At 44.9% G+C, this 17,769-nt stretch overlaps 1 long non-coding RNA gene across 1 annotated transcript in view; it reads left to right on the top strand.

Moving 5' to 3' along the window:
* LOC114012186 (uncharacterized) overlaps positions 1 to 17,769 on the top strand; it is a 256,763-nt gene that overhangs the window by 140,350 nt on the left and 98,644 nt on the right. The window contains exon 6 of the long non-coding RNA XR_008746908.1: positions 6,768 to 6,881. This is a non-coding gene — a long non-coding RNA (uncharacterized LOC114012186). The remainder of the gene's footprint in view (positions 1 to 6,767; positions 6,882 to 17,769) is intronic.

The following is a 17,769-nucleotide window of genomic DNA, read 5'->3' on the forward strand; positions in this document are numbered from 1 at the left end:
AGAATTTGCTGTTTGGGGTTTTTTTCCTCTTTTAGGTGGAATGGCTGTGGTTAAGGTGGGCGAGTATCGCTTAAAAGAGAAAGTTTCCAAGTATCCATTCATATACATTTACTTTACAGAATGCCTGACCCCTTTTTCCTTACCACTGCAGATTTATTTCCTAAAATCCTTTAGTTCCCAGGAAGGAAAGTGTTATAGATACTCCTGCCAGCATATATCCATCTGTGAGTGCTGCTGTGAATATTTATATGTTTGAATCAGAACAAGGAGAGGGCCCCTGTGGCCTGGGGGCCGTTGGGGCAGGAAGCAGATGGCTCCATGGCTGCAGCACGATGCGAGTGCCTGGGACCAGTCCTGACTGCTTGCTGAGTGATGCTCACGCTACGTAGGGAATGCCTTGTGCAGCCTGGAGGAGGGGTATGTGTCTGCAGATGAGTTTTTCAGTGTCTCTGCATTTGTAAATTTTACTGTTTCTCTACACCACGTGCACAGTTGGTCTGTAAAAGGAAAGGCAGCCGTGCATTTGGAATACCCAGCCAGGTGTCAGGTCTGATGCAGCAATACAGCTGACTCCATGTGTGCCATTTTTGTGGAGAACTAGGTAGCACACCCTTTAGAATTACAAGAAAATAAATAAATAGTTGTTTTGGCCTCTTCTTAATGACAATAGAGCTAGATTATTCCGGCCATTTCATTAGTTGACTTGACACGTGTTCCGGTCTCTGGGACCAGCAGCCCAGTTTTCAATGAGAAATTCTGCCTCAGGTGTAGGACTCGTTCTGTTCTGGCATGTCTTTGCTACCAGCTATGGCAGACTTGCCTTTGCTGTTACCAAGGCCTCACCTGCATTAAATATTTTGCACCATTCACCTGCATTGTATGCTATGCTTTAACCACTTTGGGTTCTAACAGCCCCATTCATATTTCTAGGAGCCTTCTAGGTCCATCATCACCACCTTCAACATAATTAGGTGAGTTATCATTGCAATATTACTTGTATATGATTATGCTTTTGCTAGAGACTAAGCATAGTGTCCGGTATCAAAATAGAGAGCAGACAAAGGCAGAGCTCCCTTTGTTTCAATATGTTCACAGGAGCAAATCAGTTTCCTCTTCTGTTGGATTAGCACTGGTCTTCCTGGATCTTAAAATGCAAGCATGTCCTTCAAATAAAATACTGTTTTATTTGTAGGTGGTCATGAAACTCAATGCATCTTTCACAAATTGAGATTGCATAAACGTAAAATTACTGTAAAGGAAGAATTGGGCTGAAGGTAGTATTTCTAGTGAGTATTTTGACTGCTGTGACTGTATTTTCTTATATAATAATAATAATAATAATAATGGTGATTGGAGCTCACTTGTCTTAAGCTCATCTCCATCATTCATTCATCCATAAATTGAATTTGAATGCAGATTGAGTTCTAGGTGGAGAATTATTTCACACAGGCTTTTTCGCCTTTGATCATTTATTCAGTTGAGCTAGTGGGATGCCCTGCTTCCATTTCCAGGGTTTTTTCCTTCATCTTTGTCTTTGAATAAAGCACTGAAGAATGCTTTGATACTTTCTTTCAACCTGAAAATGTTTTTCTTAACCTTTATAATACCTGTTAAGTTTAAGATAGAGGGAACTAATGCTCCATTTGCAATACTGTGGTATGTATAACATTTTCTCGGTTTCCTCCAGACAGGCTTGGAGCCTGTATCGCTGGGGCAGGGGCTGGTGAAAAGAATGTAGTTGCAAGCCCAGAGACAGAGCACTGAAGCAGCCTCCTCTTTCTCCAATCAATGTCATCATCGCTTCCAGAAAACAAACTTTTCTTGTAGTTTTCCTAGTGCAAAAAATTGTGTTCACTGGATCTACCCAGTATTTATGGCACTAGCTGTTCCCTTAGGATGCCTGTTGTGTGTCATGCACAGAAAAAATTGGAATAGTCTCCAAATGATTCTGGGCATACCTTGGCCCTCAAATCCTGCTGTGGATCTTACCCCAGAGTCAAGCACAGCAATGAACTGCGTTAGAAAATATTCTGTCAAGAGGAGCCATGTTAATTTTCTCCTTCCACCCTCTTCTCAGGAGAAAGGCAAAACCTGCCACCGTGAAGAGGCTCACTGCTTCTGGGGAAGAACGCCATGAGGTGCTTCAGGCTTGTGTGCGTTCAGAACATTCTGCAGACTGCAGAATCCCCTGTGACAATCTGGGAAGGGCTTTGTCACTTTGATTTTGCTCTGAGATGATTTGGCCAGGGTTACCCTGTAAAACTAACAGAACAGAGGTTAGATACCCAAGTTCTCACCAGGCAAGGTAGGAGGCATCCCAGTATTTTTCTTCCAGGCAGCTGTAATGATGCCTTTGTGTGGCCCTGAGCTGGCTGGGCTGGAACAGAAAGGCTGCTTGTACTGTCAGATCCTTCCTGTCAAACAGTCCTTGGTTTATTGTCTGGCGATGGTTTGTCTGTCAAGTTCAGTTTTACAGTGCCTGTTTTCAGCTTCTCGGTCCTCTGATGACTTTAAGATAATATGTCGCACAGGAATGATATCCCTCTTTGGGGAAATTTTATATTTCATCATCCTCCACCTACGGCTGTGATCTTGCACCACTGAGCATCCTACAGAACAGGAGCCTCTTGTCTGTACTTTTAATTGTCCTGCCTGATGAATCAGGATCCCATTGTTTAATGACACACACACACACCCCTTTTGTTAACTACATTCACCAGTGTTTTATGAGGCACCCGTCTTTCCCTGTAGGAGTCCTGGATTCCTGGTATGAAGAGCTGTCATCCCACAAACATAACTACTTTATTTTAACCAATTTTTTATTGGTGTTTCAAGTCATTGGGTTAGTAAGTAACGATTGGGTATGAAGCACTGAGGACCAATTTCCATGGTGCAATGCTGTGCAGTTTGTCATAGGAACAGCTAGGAAGTGACTGTGCTGACTGGCATGTGACACTGCTTTGTCCCAAAGGGGGCATAATCCAGAGGTCTGGATGCCAAAGCAACCATACATGAAAATGGTGCTGGTTAGGAAGACACCAACAGTCCTTGACTGCGTCCCAGTTAGAGCACCTGAGTTTTTCTTGAGGGTATGGTTTCGGACCTTCCAAATCGGCTGTACACAGCATACTCCTGTCCAGTCCCAAGTTCAAACTCTTGTTGGTAACCATAAAACCTTTCTTACATAAAATAATGATTTCTTAATGCAATCAAGCGATGATGTATTAGCAATATGCTATGCCCATCTTCTGATCAATTGTGCGATGCAATAACATCATTCCCAAGTTGCCCATTTGCTTGGGACACAACTTTAGTCACTGAGGATGACAAGGCATTGCTTTTTTTCCTTTCCTTCTATTCACACTAAAAGTTAAGAGGGGTGCTGGGGGATTTGTTTTGCCTCAGTTGGTGTATTGGGTCTGGCTGGGTGCGAGATGACGTTCCGCATAGCAGCCCATATGGTGCTGTTTCAGATTTGTGACTAACACGGTGTTGATAACCCACCACTGTTTTGGCTGTGGCTGAACAGTGTTTGCACAGTGTCACAGCTTTCTTTTTTCCCCACCCTAACCGCTTTGCCAGTGCCTCGGCGGGGGGCTGGAGGGGACACAGCAGGACAGCTGACCTGAGCTGGCCAAGGGGGTACCCCATGCCGTGTCACGCTGTGCTCCGCAATAGAAGCTGGGGTAGGACAAGAAGGTGGGGGCTTTTTCTTCCAGGGTGGCTGTTGCTCGGAGACTGGCTGGGCATCTGTCTGCTTGTGGGAGTTGGTGAGTGATTGCCTTTGCATTGCTTCTTTATTTCTTCTTTCCTTCAGCTATTAAACTGTCTTTATCTCAACCCATGTGTTTTCTGGCTCTGGCTCTTCCTATTTTGTTCCCCATCCCAAGGAGCAGGCTGGGGTGAGTTAGAGGCCGTGTGGGTGCTTGGCTTCTGGCCAGGGTCAATCCACCATGGTTGAAAACGTTTTAATCCTCCTCTACATGAGAAACTGCCAGCATCGCTCTCCAAGGCACTCAGCCTGGCTCTCTGGTCCAGCCTGTTCCTTACCCTGCTTTTCCCACTGCTGGCCAACCCGATGCTGATCCTGTCCCTTCATCTTTCTGATGGAAAAATCCTGTTCTGCTTCCAGTTTTGAGAAGAGCTGAATGAGCCCTCTATTTACTGGCTACAATGAAATTAGCATTTGCCTAGCTGAATTGCTGGTGGAGTCCTCAAACAGAAGTTTTTAAGGGACAGAATTTGACTTGTGACAGTATAGAGAATAAATTATTTTTGAGTGCTGTAGGGGTGCGGTGGTTCCTGGCTGGCATGTTAGAAGGGCTATAGGCCAGCACTCGATAGCAGCACTCCAGCTTTATACCATCTGCATTTCTTTTAATGACAAAAATAATCCGTTTTTCTGCACTGTTGTCAAAATGCTGAGCCAACATGCCGGTCTGGGAGTGTGATCTGGAGTTCTGGTCTGGCCACATCAGCTGTGCTGTGCAGCCAAGTCCAGCAGCAGATTCTGTAATATTGTTGAGGTCTGAGCCAGGGAAAGTACAGATGTTGCAGCACGTTGCAAGTGCTTTAGCAGTTTGAAGGGCTCAGTCCAGTCCTTGGGCCCTTTTCTATTTCTCTTAAATGACACTCGAGGCACAGAGGAGAAGCAAAGTAGGCAATCCAGCAAAAGCAGGGATCTTCCCAATAGAAGCGTCTGCACAGTTGGTCAGAACCACTAATAAATCTTAATATTTACTCTTCTAACGTTCGCACTACCACAGAGAGAGGAAATTCAGCTGTGACAGTGTTTTCCTTGAACTCAGAGATGACTGGTTATAGCTGAGGTTAGGGTCCTCAGGGGGCAATGAGATTTATTAACATCCTCTTTGCTCACTGTTTTCTCTCAAATGTACTGACAAGCCACTTTTAGTCCACGTTGACTCTGACATGACCCAGTCCAATTTGCTTTGACAGCCATTACAGTAGTAAACTTAGAATTCTATGTTTTTATTTGGGGGTGAGATTAATGTATAGACCTTAGCTTTCAAGGAGGAGATAAGTCAATTGGAGAGGATACCTCAGGTTGCCTTGGGTAGGTCTTACCCTGAGTTTGGGTGGTGGTGGTCTGTTGTCTTTTTTTTTACTGAGCATCAACAGTTATAAATAGACATTTTAGCTAGAATGAAATTTTATCAGAATTGCTTTAGCAGTGAGGTGAAGAAGGGGACGGAGTTGTCCCAACATCTAGCCAAACCAGTCAGTTAACTGCCTTCCATAAGCTTTATGTTAATGACAGAGGTTCACAGTTGTACTTTCTTACAAGACGTGCATATGGGGGTAGAAGAATCACTAGGGGGTGGCCATAAATCTGCCTGTTGCTCTAGTCTTAGTGGTATTAAACCATAGAGAAAATACCAGTTTTTTTCCCTTGCACTTTATTTGTGCTGGGCCATGTACATACCACATTCATGAAATGTATCGGTCACTGTGACTGGCTACAGGGAGACATAATTTTTGAATCATCTAGCAATATGAAGACCACGGTAAAGAATGCATGGTACAGAGTGGCACTGGATAATATGTCAATATGACCATTCTGCCGTGAAAATAAAATGCAGAATTCTGCTCTAACAAACCTTTCTGAAGTCAGCGCTAGAGAAAAGACCTCTTGCCAATTGCTCATGCCTCATGCAGACCTGACCTCCAGCAGTTACAGCGAGGTACAGTCCATAATTTCTGCTTGTGTTGCTCTGTGGAATTTGTGTGCCTTGGTCTTGACCTTGGCTTTGCTGTTAAGCCTGAGAGCAGTCGAAATATTTAGCACACAGAAATGGAAATCTCTTTTGGCAACGGCGTTCTTTTAATATACACAAGATTTAGGAAATTAACTTTAAACTTAAAGTTTACCTGTGTTGTAGGCAGAGAGATGGTTTATCTTATGTCTGTTCATCTGTGCCACTACAGTGAAACACGGGGAAAATGCTTTTATGAAAAGACAATACTGTTTTCATTTTTGACAGTTAAATTTAAAAAATCATCCAGTTGTGTTGCTTGCATCGGCCGGCAACTAGGCAGCTTTCTGCACCAGCGTGGGTGCTGGCAATACTGTATCTCCAGCTACACTGTCCTGGTCTCTAGTGACTCCTCAGTGCTCTCCAGAACCTGACCACCGAATGTTTGTACAAAGAAAAATGGACAGCTTTCCATAACCAAATGTGTGAGTTGTCATGGACACCTTCCGTAAAACCACATAGTTTTGTGCTCCCCTATCTCTTCTTCCCCTTGCATCCTTTTTCCTGTCTTGAGTGTCTTAAAAAAATAATTTCCACATTCTTCAGCAATCCTAACATAGTATTCTTTCAATTTGTCTCCGATATTCCAATTTTTTTATACTGCACCATGTATAATAACTTGGGTTTAGCATGCTTTTATGTTGTATGGAATAGCGTGTCAGCACAGCACTACAAGAGAGCCCTGTAATTACTTCAGGGTCGGTGAAGGATGACCCAGTATGTTGATACATGCACTGTGCTTCCTCTGGAGCAACAGGAGAATCGGAAAGGTGTCGGAACAGCCTGCGTGCTTAAAGCAACGTTCAGTCAACTGAAATAGTACTGAACGTGACTGAAGATGGGGACATGCAGAGGTACCTGTGAAATCTGTTGTACTGTTTTGTTGCATTTTCAGCAAAATTTCTCAACTTACGCTTTTACCATACTCTAAAATTTTGCCCTGTGTGTTCCACGCACATTCGATCCTGACCTGTGCTTCCTTTTTTTCAGGTAAACTCCCTGGGAGAGTCAGGTTCAGGAATACTTGATGCAGCTGCCAGAGGCAGGGAGCAAAGTTCCTTTAAAACCACCATGAGACTCAGCCACTTCTGCTCCACGTACAAGGTAAACTTCCTTATGCTGCCCTCTCTAACAAGTAATAGCATATACGTTGCAACAACAGCACTACATACACACCACTTTCCTCTGTAGAGCAGATGAGGAAGAGCTAGCCATCTATAAGACAGAATTAACATTTATTTAGTTTAATATACTAATGGAAAGCCTTTCCTTGCTGCTGTGATGCGAACTGAGAAGCAGCAGCGGCTGCCAAAGGGGCTCTTTGGCACTCACTCCCTTTGTCCTTGGTACCATGCGGTTTAGGTTAGAGAATCCAGCAGCTTTGTCATTGGGAAGTTTAGGAATTACTGACGCACTTGCTGTGTCTATACCGGTTTTTAGGGCAGCTCCAAGGTCTCAAGACTAGCTTCTGATACAGTTCAGTGCAAGAACGACTGGAGCACACCCAAGAGAGCAGGTGCCTGAGCGTGCGTTAGCTCATCTGCAGGCATGCCTGCGCAGGCTGTGCGCATATGGGCAGGACATGGAGCGTGCAATGCCCACAAGCTGTTGTGAACTTTCTCTTTCTAGAGGTGTAGACATGCTGCCTCTGCTTTTTCTGCCAAGGACACCAGGAGAGGGTCAATGAAGGAAAAGGTCTTGGAGTAGCGTGGAGCAGCCTTCTCAGTGCAGAGAGCACAGGCTGACAGGTTTCATCTGCCTTAGTCCTGCTTCTGGAAACACTGGGCCAATGTCTTCAGGGTGCCACATCTCCTCTGTACCACTCTACCAAATCTTAGAGGTCAAATAATACAATTGTCCAGTAAGCTGCAGATTCCCCTGCGGCTCCAGCACATAGTGGGGAGCAGAGCAAAGTGGAGCCGTTCCTGGGGCGGGGGAATCGTCAAGAGCTGCTCTGTGTTCTCCCAAGTGGAGCTGAAGCCAGAGCTTATTAACTGCAGCTGGAAAACTGGTTCAGAAAAGTAACATGTCCCTTAGTAAAAGCAGACGATATCTATGTTAAAAACAGGTTTCATCCTTCTCCTTTAATGTGCTCCAGACTGTTGTGATTAGTTCAAAGTACATTATCCCATAGGCTTTAGTTTCCCTGGGTCAACCTAAAGACACATCTTTTTTAATAGTTCTAAGTGTCTTTATTACGCATCCCCATGGCACTGAACACTGCAGGCATTCTGGTCGGCTCCAAAGGTTGCTTCTTGGGCCTCCCAAACTGTCAACAATTTGCTGGTGGGTTTCACATAGCTACACCGGTTGGGCACAGCAGGATGATACGCTAAGGAAATGGGCTTAGCAAAAGAAACATCCACAATTAAAATGTAAAATATGGCAGATCTGTATTAAGCATCAGATTTTTGAATGCAATCTGATTCTGGTCTTGTCCCTGGCTTTGGTTTAAATTCCCAGGAAAGACCAAGTCTCTCTGTATTGTCCTCTGGCAGCAAACGGACTCCTTTTGGCTAAAGAATTCCCCTTTGTTAAGCAGTATCCATCACTGGTCCAGTGGAGAGCACTGCTGTTTTAACTGATATTATCTCAGCCTGAGAATTTAAGCCCTCACCCTCAGTGTGTTTTTGAAGAGCATGTCCAAAGTCAGACACAGGCTGACTAAAGCAGGCCTGTCGCTTCCTTCAGCAGTCCAGGATTCCAGATTGTTTGATCTCATGTTTCTGGGCAGCTCTGCCAGTGTGTATGTCCTCCTACCAAACAGATGACTTAATTCCCCAAAAATACGGGGTGCAGATAGCATTCACAGCGACACATGGAATTCACAGAACTGTACAAAGACATTTCTGCAAACTGCTGCAGTCTGCAAAGAGAAGTCTTATAGTAGTTAGTTGCTAGAGGCTCATTTGATTGTTGCATTGCCCTGCTGGGGATGTAAAGCAGCTTTCTTTTGTCATCTGATGTTACGGTGACAGAAACGAGCCTGCTTCTGCCCTAGAACGTCAGCCCGGTTGCCTTCTTCACCCTGCACGTATCTATATGCAATATTGAGACTTAGAGATGCACCCACTGCTTCCTCTGCCATGATAAGCTGCAGTTTACTGAAAAGTACTGGGAGAATTTGCTTAATTTTCCTGGGCACGAACCTTCGGGGTGATGCTGCGACTCTGGTAGTGTGCAGCAGCTGGGTGCTGCCCACCTTCCCTCCTGTTGGGTTGGTAGCAGAACGAGTTACACTCGCTTGAATTTTGACCCCTGGCTTCTTTGCTGCCACCAACTTGGCTTTAAAACGCGGTCAGGCTTTGAGAAAAGAACTGTTTGTTTGGGTGGGATCCATTCCCGAGACAACAGCTCAGTTGTGTTGACTTCGCTGTGAAGATGAGCCTGAGGATGTAGGTTCTCCCTGTTTCCATTAAACTCTTTCTATACAGATCCTGTCTGTCCCCTTAGGGAGGAAAACTAGAGAGAGAGTGTTAAAAAGTACTCGCGCTCAAAATGAAAGGTGAAGAGTGATCTCAAATCACGACTGCAAGGGTCTGTGTGGCAGACTTCGGTGGTGTGGAAGAGAGGGTGAGGTTACGCTGGCATTCTGTCTGTGAAGGCTCAGTTTCCACTGCAGATTTGATTAAATTGTAAATCTTTCTGTTGTGGTAGATGGATTCTGCAGAAAAATTTCCATATTGCATGATTGTGTAATGAATTGCTTTAAAACCGCAACTTTCTTTGGAAACACAAGCCTGACTACTATTTTTTAATTTTTTTTGTAACTATCAAGAGTTTAAGACATTGATTTGTCTGCTCAGGCTGATTACCAGAAGTAAAAGATAGCCTAAATTCTCTATGGCTCTGTGTAAACAAGGGTAGTCCGACCTAATAACATGTTTCCTCCTTTGTCTACATGCTAACTCTAGAATTACATTGTTTTTCTGTGCTTAGCCCCAGGATGTAAAAATTGCCTCCCTTCCCATGTGTTTGCTTGAGCAAAATACAACTTGACAAGCTTCTTCCTTGTTTAGAAATTCTAAGAACTGAAGTTTAAATATATTTCCCAAGAGGAGGATTTCTTGCCCCTTCCTTTCTACTGTCTTTCCTCCCATCCTTTCCCTGTCCTGGTGTTTAAAAGGAGCTTATGCAGTTTAATATTTTCCAAATTGTCCAGAGCTAAACCAAGGGGAGGAATGGCAAACCTCAGAGCTGCTGAAGTTGTGTGGAAGGCGAACAGAGGCGTAAAGCCCAGCCTCACAGCCAGAGGCGCTGGGGAGGCTGGAGAGCCATGTGGGGAGAGGGCGTCGGGGTCCGCTTGTGCCGGAGTTCGGTGCTGAGGTCCCTGCGGAGCAGAGGAAAGTGTTCATCTGCCTGACATTCCCATCAGGTGGGGCAGCGCCATCTCTGTTTTACAGATGACAAACCTGAAGACACGTGGAGGTCTGCACAAAGGCTAGCTGTAGTCACCCCGCACCAAAACGCCGGGCTCCTTTGGCTGGAGGACACTCTCTGTTTCCACAATGGGTGGAAAGACAAAGATGCGCTTAACTATAGCCAGCCTTTTGTCCACCCTCCGCCCTCCCCCAAAGGGTGACATTTTCTGGGTCATGCAGCAATGACTAAAGGGTTCCTTGCAGGAAGGACTGTCTCCCACTTCTTAGAACTGCCAGGCTGGCATGCTGGCCACTCGACCATCTTTCCAGACTATTGTTCAGCTGCATGTAACCATTAAACGGCGTATTGCTGTGGGTATTTATGTGCCATGCCCATGCTACTTCCACAGAAGCGACTGGCAGTAAAGTCTCTCTCAAATCGCTCTGTTACCACTGACTCCAGACTTCTTTAGATAATAGCTGATAAAGTTCAAAACATTAATTTCCACCAATAAACAGGAACTGGAAGCCTGGGGAGTTAATAGGGCTTTTTCATCTCAGCCTAACTCTCTGATCTAATTTCAGATAGCAGGAAATATGCCAACTTTAGCCGCTAATTAGACTTACTCTTTGGAGATTATTTGTAGCAGACCTCCAAGCTTCTTATAACAAAAATGCACTGACAGTCCTGCCAGCGTAAATACATTAGATGTTTGTAGTGTAGAGGCCATTTGAATTATGCAATGAATTGTTACAAAGAGCTTTAACATATATCAGACTTCACAGATGGTAATTTTATCTGGAAACCACGGTTCTGTAGTTCCCCAGAAACAGTAAGTGTGGCAACATTGCCAGCCTTGTCTCTTTTCTTGCAGGTGCCAGAAGTTTTTAAATAATAAAGGGTGAGGTAGTATTAGTGATTCAATTTTGTTTTTTGTTTGTTCTTTGATCCTGTTTTGGAGGGCGCTCCTGGTACCGTATTCTGCTGGACTCTGGTTATATTCACTTGGGATTAGGTCTCTGCTTCACCCTTGGGTACCTCCTGTTCTCAGAGAAAATAAAGAAGAAAATATCATCATGACGAAGAAGTCTGTCCATAACCCTGTATTCTCAGAGGACCTGCTCTTGCTACCCTCGCAGCAGGCTTCAGCTCTCCTGGGCAGCCATGCCTCCCAGTGCAGCTGTATCTACCATCCAGCACAAGTCAGGTACACAGACCCTGACCCAGACAAATGAAGAACACGAGTAAGTGCGTGGTGGCAGAGATGTGATTATAAGACTCCTTTAATTGATGTCTTCTCCTCGGGTAGCACTCATATTTTATGCTTCCACCTCACCTTTCATTCAAGGTTGAGCTCTTTTACATTCAGTTTGTGTAACATCTAGGCAATAGCAGCCACAAAGCAGTTTATAAAATTAACCAAGCCTATAAAATTAACCTCTTTGAGAAATTCCCTGAGCTTTATAGCAGGTGTAAAGTGATGAGTCAGTGAGAACAAGGCTGAGAACAGAATCATGCCCCTGCTTCGACTGCTGTGCATTGCTCACTCTATGCCTCGAGGTGGAAAAATGTGCCGTTACCGATGCCGTTACCTCCTTCCATGCTTCCTAAAGAGCACTGCTGAGGAACATGGAGGGCTTCCGAGGTAGCGGGGAAACAGTAACCCACAGGAGAAAGGGGACACGCGTGCCCTAGACTTTTGTGGATTTAAAATAGTTTTTTTCATCTCTATTTGGAAACGGTGTCAGAGCGCCTTGGGTGCTGTATTCCTTGGTGCTTCCTCTTCCTTTGCCTTCTCTAAACCAGATTTCCCAGCCAATCTACAGCTTCCAGGGTGATTTTCACATCATTGAAGCTGAAAACTACAACGCATCACAGTTAACTCGGAAAAATGAGGATATGAACTCACTGAACTACAGTATGCTTGAGACATCAGGAAACATTTTCAAAGCAAAATATTTTGATTTTCAGGCTTTTGACTGCGGAAATATTGAATTTAGTTGAAAATCCAGTTTCCCAGCAAAGGCAGTTTGTGGAAAACTGTCGTCCAGTCCAGGCCTGTGCCCTCTTTATTTTTCTCCTTTGAAGTATATCTAAAGAATTTCTAGTACTCTTTTTTTCTATGTGCATCTTGCATTTAAAATTCATGTCTTGTTTAACCTGAAAGTCTATGGATGACTGGATAACTGAAAGAATGACAGAGAAAGCAAGCAAGCAAAACCAAATTAATTTGAGAGGTGAAATGGGTTTTATTTTGATTCTCCATTGCCACTCAACTGTATGGCCATTTACACTTGCATGATATGCTAGTATTGATATAAAAATGAGGGAGAGGTTCTGAGCGGGTAGCGTTTGCTTGTTCTGCCCAGTAAATTTAGCAGCAGATTCAGGAGAGGTAGATCGTGCCATTGTGGAGGAACAGTTTAAAGCCACAGCTCCCTTCCTCAGTGAAATGAATGTACAACAGCTAAGAAGCCCAAAAGCTGAAATACACTGCTGAGCTCATATGCCCTCTTGCTCCGAGCTGTTTCAGTGACCAGGCTGCCTGCCAACACCTTTGTGTCAATCAGGTGACTACAGTGATCCTGAAATATTTAAGCACTGTTTCAGTAGTGGTCTTCCCCGTCCTGCTCCATATTAACGCAGCCCAGTAGTAGTCTGGGCTGGAGGGTTGCTGAAGGGCTGTGAATCCCTGTGTGGCTGGTGAATGGATCCAGGGCTGCTAATGACTATGCAAAACAGAAGGCATTAGAGTATTAATTAGAGTTTTTAATTAACCTCTATAGGAAGAAATATCTAAGAGGGAATGATTTCAATACTGACCTGTAATGCAAGGCTAGAAGACCTGACAAGGGTGGCTGCAGAAGTGTAAAGAAGATGAATACTGATATCCTTGGATTATCAAAAAAAAAAAAAAAAAACCCCAACAAAAAAAACCCCAAAGCAACCAAAACCAAAAAGAAACAAAACAAACAAAAAAAACCCCAACACCAAACCAGGCAGAAGATCATAACCTTGTTTTGGTTTAATTCTTATAAAGGACATGACCTCCTCTCCTTTAGGGTGTCACGCCTGCCACTTTAAGGCAGATATGCAGATTTGTTGAAATAAAAAGCTCAGGAATGGAAAACTTTTTTTCCTTCATTTGCAGATGTACATGTAGGGGCAGCAGGAAACGTAGCAGTGGCCACGTGGGAGGAGGTGACCCCAGCGTGCCACGCTGGGAGGCACAGTGCCACCTGCCAAAGCCGTGTGCCAGCGTGGCAGTGTGCCTGCGGCGTGCTCGGGAGAGGATGGGGGAATGCGTGGGGTCAGTGATGTCCCAGTGCAAAAGGTGGGTGCCATGGCGCTCCCGAGGGAAACACGGTTAGGGAATGTAAATAAACAGTTGCTTGGGCACTTCAGAGAAGACCTCAGTGAAAACATTTCCTTTGAAAAAAGGGTATGTGGGTGGCTTTGCCAGCAGCAATATTTTGGTTTTGTCTACTGTAGGGCATTATTTTTTTCCCAAACTCACCCAGTCAGCTTAATTTAGAGCAGATTTAAGTTACACTAGGAGTAATGTTGGTATTAAATGAGTGCCAGGACTGTCGAGGTGAACTTCAGCAATGCTGTGTTGTGGGTATTGCTGAGAATTTGGATCCCAGCAGTAATTCATTAGAAGTCTGGTGTAAAGTGCCATAATTTTCATAGTGTGAAATGGAAAAGCAGGGAGAAGTGAAAAGCAGTGAGCAGGACAGTGTAAAGTAGCATGTACACGAGTGATGGTTTTGTCTTACCTCTTTTAGCTGTCATCTCTGATGTCCCTCCCTTTTTGCATGTAAACGTGTGGCTACCTATTTTCTGATTGTTTTATTCCATGGAATATATATCACTACACGTGATCTGTCTCCTATTAAGTTGCCTCCCTGAACTGCTATAAGCATAGGCATAGTGATGAGTAGATGCCCTGGGATCACTGAAAGGTGTTGTCTAATGTTAAGATTAATGTATTTTAATCAATAGTATGTATCAGATTTACTTCTGAGTGTCTGGACAGCCTGGTATTTCAAAAGCAGTCGTCGCTGAGGCGAGCCTTGTGTGCTACAGGATATTTAACACTTAGTTTTCAGAATGTGCTGAGCTTACTGGGTGGGATTCAAAAAGAGATTTTAAAAAAGGATGGGAGGAGCTCAGCTTTGCAGTCTTTAATTTTCAGAGGCCAAGCTATGGGCATGGAATGCAGATGCAGGTCAAGCCCTACTGCCTCCCAAAATGTCCCGTGGGAGCAGCAACCCCCCCAGGTCAGATCCAAAGCTACCACTAGCTGGAAAGCCAGCTGGAGATACCCAGTGAACCCAGTACAGGGGATACCGAAGTGGTCTGCAGTAAGGTATCGCCTTCCACTCCATGTCTCTTTGTGGCAGTCATTACACAAAACAATAACTTTAAAATGCAGGAGTTTGGGCATTAATACAGTGAGAGGGGGAAAAGCAGCTCTCAGCATCGCATATGTACTTGGCGTTTTATCTAAAGCTCACTTCCAGGACTTCAGTCTTATGTCCTTTTCCATGTAATTCCTGAAAATTCAGCCCTGCTTCGTTGCCTTGCTGGAGTACAGCATTGCCAAATGCATCGCTGAAGCTTGAGTGGGGAAACGGGTTGCTCCACAGAGCTGCTCAAGGTCTTCAAAGGGATCTGGGCTTAACGTTGCCCACCAAGCCAAGGTGCTGGGGCAGCAGCCCAGTCTGCGTTAGCACTCTGATGTCAGTGATGGGAGAAAGGCTGCTCCGTGGGCGTTCAGTTCTGCTCCAGTCCCCCCTCAGGAGCCTGCCTTTCTCACCTCATCGCGGAGATGGCCAGGGAGGCAGGCCGCTTGACTGAAGAGCGTAAGCTGGGTCCCAGCGTTCGTTGCTAACCGCTGTTCCCCGCTGCCTGAAATGACCCTGGCAAGGCCTCCTGGCAAGGCTGCGTCTGCTGGACCAGCCTCACGGGTCTGCTCCAGGGCAGCCGACAGCCTGGTGCAGCCCGGTCCCAGGCGAGAGCATGCCAGGGTGCCGGAGTGGCCATCGGCTGCAGCTTGAGCGCTGGGCTCCTGGTGTCAGCTCAGGAGATACATCGTGGCAGTAGATGTGATGTTCGTTGCTGAACACAAGTGTCACGATGATGGGCTGTCATCACAGCAGCGTTGTGGTTTCACAGACCTTGAGACCTGAACGGCAGCAGCGGAGCACAACAGGCTGTGGGGAACGATAAGCTAAAGCCCTCGTTCATTACAGTTCCCTCTGAAATTGACTGTGTCCCTGTCTGGTGCTCAGGCTGTACTTCTGCGTTATCTGCCTCTCCAGACAGGAGAATGTGGCAAATGCAAAATCCCTGCTCCATTAAGGTCTCTGCCAGGCTCACGCATTTGAAGGACCTGGAAGAGACAATCTCAAGCTCCAATGTCTCGTGTTAGCACTGTTACCCCTGGGGATCAAACCAGGGGGAAACAGGTTGGATAAATCGAGATGATTCAAGAAAGCTCTTGAGTTGTTTAAATTGTGGGCACTGGCCCGTACTGTCCAAATACACAGCATTAATGGTCCTTAGAGAACAAAAATCAAAAGTTAATGAAAATATTCAATTTTCTATGCAGATTGCTTGTACTCATGTTAAGCTCTGGGATTTTGAAAGCATCTGACTCAACACATCCAGACAGAGACATTTGAGTTCTGAATAACTTAAATGTTTTAATCACTGTGGTTTCATTATAACTTAATCACTACCAATAGATTTTTTGTTTCAACTACTTGTTAGTCAAACGTTAGATCAAAGGAAGAATTGCGGCCGTGTCTTTCAACAGTGAAAAACATCTTATTGCTGGGGCACCAGTGAAGCAACCTTTCCCCAGCTGAAGACTGGAGTCGCAGTGCTGAGCTCTTCCGCAGTCCCGTGTGCGGCTCAGTGGCCAGCCTGTCGCCCTCCCACCCTCCGTTAGGTAGCTCAGTCCTGAAAGATGGAAATGCTGCTTCTGAAGGGCTGTGAGGAACGGTTCCCTGGCCTTCCCATACAACCAGCCGATGGATTTGTGTGCACAGAGGGCTTGGTGCTGAACCCCCGGCAGTACAGCAGGACCTCCGCACCTGACTCAGCACATGGCCTTCTGAAGTCACCCTGAGCCAGCTTCTCAAAGGCGTGAAGGTGTCAGCAAGTTCTGCCTGTTCCAGCAACGCATTTGCTGAAGTCTGTTATCTCTTCTCTGAGTAAGACGAGCTTTACTTGCAAAATCCTTGTGTACTCGTGTTTCTCAGTGCTTTTCTTGACCTAGGAAGGTGGGTTGCAAATGAAGGACAAGAAAAAAGGAAGGCACAGCATTTAACTTTCTATACTGTAAGAATTTCAAATGTTGAGCCAACAGAAGGCTGCAGATATACCAGCCTGATTGCCAAGAAGTTAGAAGCATCTAAACCCATGTAACACATTGATAGCCAGCCTCTCTGTCATTGTTGTGTTCACTGTCTTCAATATTCTGGATTTCTCACCACTACTAAGCAGAAAACACTTTTTTTTTTTTTTTTTTTTTTTTTCTGTGCAGTGGATGGTTGTAGCTTTAGGACATGCCATAGCTTCTTATTCTGTTTAACAAGAAACAAAAGAACTCTGTATATGGCTCCACATAGTGGTTGGGGGCTCACTTTTTCAAAGTTCACGGAAATAAGGACCTTCCACCTCCAGGGTTTAGTTCTCTGGCACTTGTACCTGTGTGCATGTCAGCAGACACGCACGTATACACAAACCTGCACATACTCACCTGACTTTTTTTACTGGCTGCTCAAAATGAGACAGTGTGGTTTGAGGCATGGAATTTGTTTTAGCCATCTGAAAATAAGACACAAAGTCTAAACTGTATGTATATGTAATCTGGGCTTCTGTACTCAGTTGGGAAAGACAGTCACCTCCAAGAGACTCTTCATCACTTTAAGAATAATTTCAGGGGACAATTTACTTAGGCTGGGTATGTGCCTTTCTGCTCATTAAAACCGGATGGAGTAAATCCCATCCCAAGTGGCTAAGGCAACTACCCTGCAAAGTTGTCCAAATACCTTTAATTCTTGTTAGCGTTCCCAAAGATGTAACACTATGTAGCCTTTCAGAGTAGATGAAGTATGAAAAGGAAGTGTACCAGAATTGGAATCGGGGACAGGTGACCTTGAGAACCATAGAGAGACACTGTCCAAAGACACAGGGACTGGGTAAGGAATGTCACAGTCCACCTAGAGCTGAATCTGGTGATGAAAAGGAAGGGCAACAAGAAAGGCTTCTACCGGTAGATCAACAGAAAAAAAAATATAAAAAAAACCCACAACAATAAAACCAAACCTAGAGAAGACAAGGGCCCAGTGTGGAACGGGCCTGGAAACTTGTGAGAAAGAACGTGAAAGGACTGAGGTACACAGTGTTTTCTTTGCCTCCTTCTCTACTGGTAGGAGTTCAGGAATCCCAGGTTGTTGAAACCAGTGAGGAAGTCTGGAGCAAAGAAGACTCTGCTCTTGGTGAAGGAGGATCAGGTTAGGGAACATTTGAACAAACTGGACGTACACAAGTCCACAGGACCTGAGAAAATACACCCATGAGTGGTCCATTGCCATTGTGAGGCCACTCTCACTCT

This window comes from Falco peregrinus, chromosome 4 (assembly GCF_023634155.1).
Source record: "Falco peregrinus isolate bFalPer1 chromosome 4, bFalPer1.pri, whole genome shotgun sequence".
In the NCBI taxonomy this organism is placed as follows: Eukaryota; Metazoa; Chordata; class Aves; order Falconiformes; family Falconidae; genus Falco; species Falco peregrinus.